This window comes from Azolla caroliniana, unplaced genomic scaffold (assembly GCF_043228905.1).
Source record: "Azolla caroliniana isolate FFs.n. ecotype wild unplaced genomic scaffold, voAzoCaro1.0.p SCAF_6, whole genome shotgun sequence".
Taxonomy (NCBI): domain Eukaryota; kingdom Viridiplantae; phylum Streptophyta; class Polypodiopsida; order Salviniales; family Salviniaceae; genus Azolla; species Azolla caroliniana.
Window position 1 is genome coordinate 3,256,700 of NW_028230441.1, and position 4,941 is coordinate 3,261,640.

Genomic DNA, 4,941 nt, shown 5'->3' on the forward strand with positions numbered 1-4,941 from the left:
TTGGACAAACATCCTTACCTAACGCCTTAGTTGCTAACAGAACTTCCAAAGGTTACAATCAAATGTGTGCTCTATTTTATTGAGAGCATAGGAACAAGCGATAGTAGAGCGTCGAGCGGCACCTGAGTCAATAGAGGGAGTTCCGGCATAACTTCCCTTGACCCACCTATCATCTCTCCTCATATTTTAGGTAAGGCCATCTCTCTCTCTCTCTCTCTCTCTCTCTCTCTCTCTCATTGTCAGATAATGCAAAAACCCTAATGTTGACAGAAGTACAACGACTGGAGGCGGTCTCGTTGGTGGTGCATATGGAAGGATTAAGGCCAAATAAGCTTGAGTTGCGTCATATCTTGTATGTGAATTTTCCGGAAGAAATAAATAATGTGGTAGACATACAAGTTATTGGCAAATGATGTTATCATTTGGAGTTTTCCGATCATTCATCTGTTGCCCGTTTCTTGGAGATCAAGCATACATCATTACAAGGTACGTAGATATCTTTTTACAAGTGGAATCATAATGTGATTGTAGACGAAATTATGTAGAACAAAGAGGCCAATATGATCTTTATTGCCATTTTTCCAGGATTGAAGAAAGAATGGCGTCAAGTGTTAACCCAAATAGGCTCTCTTCTAGGCACAATAATAGCTATTAAAAATGAGGCTTCACAAGATGAAGATCATATACGAGGAGCACCTTCAGTGAGGATTTGGCACCTAGGAATAGTGTATTACCATCTTCTGTTTTAGTGCCGAATCTCCAGGAACATAAGGAATCATTATCCAAAAGGATTATGTATCAAGGGCTTCCATATCAATGTTTTATATGCAGGCATTTTGGGCATTTAGGGAAGGATTTCCACGTAGATGCTATCGATCAGAGGAGGTCTTAAAATCGACATCTAAGGTGGGTAGATCCTACTGGACACCGGTTACAACTAAGCATTCTTTTACACAATCTAGATCTCCGGTAAATTTATGTTTTTGTTGGATTGCAATCTATATAATCTTTTGCATAGTGGGGAAGGTAGTGATAGTTCATTGCAGAATAATTTAAGGTGGTGAATAAAGTGATTGAAGTACAGATTCCAACATCCTCGAAACAAGATCAAGAAGTCTTGTCGATAAAAGAATTTAATCATACGGTCTCCCCTACAAGCCATCATAAGTTGGAGGTTATGTCTATTGGGCAGGTCAAATGTAATCAATTAGGGGATAAAGGAAAGCATATCATTCATTCCTTGCCCCACCCGATCTCTTAGGAGAAAGGGTGAAAGATTAATTGTTCCGGCGTCGAGAAGGATTGTGAAAACCAATTATCTTTAGTAATATATGAGGAAGATACATCAAAACAAAAATGTAGCAATATCCTTTTGGAAAAGAAAAGTCCTCAGAGTACTAATGATTTCTCCTTTTCAGCAATATCTTTGGTTACAGGGGATAATCCTACACTAGAAACGGCGATCCCAGTCCGTTCACACAAATATTCAGGTAACGATATGATGACAACTAGAAGACAATTACGTGTTGCTGATGAAGGAAAACATAGAGGTCTTGTTTTGGTGGAGAAAAGGATATTTTCATAATGCCTAGTTTATTTATGGATGTTATGAATATACTCTCATGGAATGTACAAGGATTAGGAGGTAGTCGGTTTCGACGAATGAGAGGGGCTTTTAGACAAGAATTGAAGAAACCCTACGTAGGCACAATAGATGTGCTCATGATTCAAGAGCATCATTTAGGGGAACAACATCTCTTAAGATATGGAAATCTTCTCCCTGGGAGGTGGCAACAGTTCTAGTTGTCGGCCTTTGTTCCAAACGATATTTAGGGGGGTTTATGTATTGTGGTTTCACATATTTGGGCCTCATGTGTAATTATGTCAGGATCGTTATATAATCTAATAAAAGAGCATAATACATTGTTTTTCAAATAGAAGAGATAAAGTGGGGTTTGCTTAATCTCTATGCCCCAAATTTGGAGGCAGCAAGGTCTCATTTTTGGAGTGGAATTTTATTAGACATACCCCAACAGATTGATCATTGGGCATTAGTTAGGGACTTTAATATGATAGAGGATGTGCAGGATAGGCAAGGCAGTAGTTTACGTACTATCTCGGGATCAGGACTTAGGGCGTGGGAAAGATTATGTATTGTCACTTCGGTTGGTTGATCTTTGGTCAGATCATTCCTTTAATAGATTACCAGAATCCTTATCTTTTTCAAGATCTGATAGACACTTGGCAAGGGTCAACCTTTATCGTTTGGATAGGTTTTATGGGGATGATTTTATGTGGACTAAAAACGGTCAATTAGGAATTATGCCTAGTTTTTATTTTTTTGATCACTCTCCTCTAAAATTAAAATTCTTTTTATCCTCGGAAAGAAGGACTCGTAGATTTGGAATTCCTAACTCCGTTTTTCTTAGAGAAGATTGTAAATATTGTGTTCAACCTATTTGGTCTCAACATCTTTATGATAAGGATGTTGTCTTAACTAATTTGGTACATGTCTTAAAGGAAATTCAGGAAGTATTCCAGCATAAGGAGAAATCGTTGTACCTTGATTATGATTCCAATATTGGAAGATATAAGCGAGTGTTGACAATGTTACAACATTTGTGGCAAAAGTGGCCGCAATCTGTAGATTTAGCCATGAGAGTTATTGATGTCCGGAAAGCGATTGCCGATTTACAATTGCAAAGGTCGGAGTTTTGGTATCATAAATCCTTTGCAAGATGGATTAGACATGCTGATATGGTTTGTAAACAATTTTTTCAACCTCATCGCATTAAATCTCATAAGCCTCAGCTGACGTTTTGATGGATCTTTTACATCGGATTTTGTAGAGATGAGGGAAATATACTATCTTTTTAAGTGCTAAACCTAAGGCTTATATGGGCTAGAGAGCTCCCCCCCGTAGTTGTAACCATTGCTTGCCTACCTTCCAAGCAATTATTTGTATCTAGTACATTGTCATATGGCTCATAAATGGGTTTTACATTCAAGAAAGAATCATCTAAGAGTAAAAACTCTAGTTCAACGTGACTAATTTTTCTTTATTCTAGACATGCCCTTATCTTATATCCATCACAATGTCCTATCGTATATTACATTCCCCCCTCATTGGACAACCTATAAAATGATGATTACTTCCTCTATAAACGATGCATGTGTGTTCCTCCTTAATTTGAGTTACATATTACCATCATTATAGAATGTTGTAATTTGTAAGTGGCATATGTTAGGGTATACATGGAGTATGTGGTGTAATCATGATTTCTTTATGAGGTGAGTATTTTCAAGGATATTCGTAATTATGTCCTAGTGCCAAATTGCCAAAGTGGAATGCTTTAAAGTTGGCGGGCGATTGATATCACTAGAAATTCTAACTATAAAGCTAGAAATCATATCCATGGGTTTTAACTTGATTGATGGCCCATTGAGGGGATGTAATAACAGATATGACATATGATGTTAAGTAGAGGAAATTAGAATAAGGGCATATTTAGAATGATGATAACTTGTCACTTTTAACTAGTGGTGTTTACCCTCGAGTGGTGTTTTTCCGAGTGTGAAACTCAATCATGGGCCACATGGAAGTATACTAGGAAGATGTAATTACTTTAAAGGTTGACAAGAAATGATTATAAGAGGTTTATGTCTCTAACCTATATAAGTCTTAAGTTTAGCTCTAGGTAGTGCTTGTGCTAGAGGTAACAAGAAGCGTCGTGTCCGTATCAATCTACTCATGGAATCATTGTAATCATTTCAGCAATTAATCATTTAATTGCTATCCAAACGTTCATTTAGGTCACCGTATCTTTATATAATTATGTGTAGGTTTAGTATATTTGCTTACTATTAAAACAATGTGAATGTTGTGATCTCTCCACGCTTGGGCTGATTTATGTGTTAAAGCCCCACCTATGTGTGTTTTGCTTTCATTGTTAGTTAGCTTCAGTGAATTGACTTTCTAGAGACCACATGACAACCAACATAATACATACCTAGACTTGACTCATTTTGGGTTGTTGTGAATCGCTTGATTAATGTGAACAAATTTATTCCTACAATAGCAACTATTCAACTTATGGAGATAACTAAGTTGTTCTCAACTTTATCCACATTGTGGATTTCCATCAATGCGTTGTGTTGGAAAACTCAAGACTAATATGTTTTAGCACAAGTGATAGTACCCAAACATTTGGATAAATTGAAAGAGCTGATAAAAAACTTGAGGTTTGCTTCATGCATAAGTTAAATAAAAGCAAAATAATTGGAATCTTATTGTTCTTTGTTGGAGTTTCCCCATAACTTATAAGAGTGTCAAACAAACACGATGTTATAACTTATAGTATACATAATAGAGCATTAAATCATTTTGTGACTATATGTATGGTTTTTGGTCATGCCCACATGAGACTACAGGAAAAAATGCAAAAACTCAAAAGTTCCTTTTCAAGACTTTTATGACATGCCAAAAGTACCCTATGTATTGTGAAGAGGGCACAACTTTGTGATAAGACATTTGTAGACAATAAACATGTCAGGGCAATTAAAAGTACATACGTTCTTGACCAAGGATGGTGACTCCTCACAAGAAATAGGCAAGCATAGATGAAATCTCGATTGTTGTGGTCCATTAGAAATGCCACAAATATTCTTGATGAGGAAGTTTTGGGTGATCTCATAGAATCTCCATGACACAATATGAGCTCCAAGCTATGTTGACTTTTGTAGATAAAAAGACATCTTTAGCTATTTTTCATCAAGCTTTGTTAGAATCACATATATTGTATGTAAGATGGTCATTCCCATGGGAGTATCTTACCTAGTTGCAGATATACTTTCTCTCCTTTGTGAAGGAAAAATGCGAATTTGAGGCATTAATGTTACAACACTTACATCACAATGTAGAAAACTAGCCTTACCCAACAT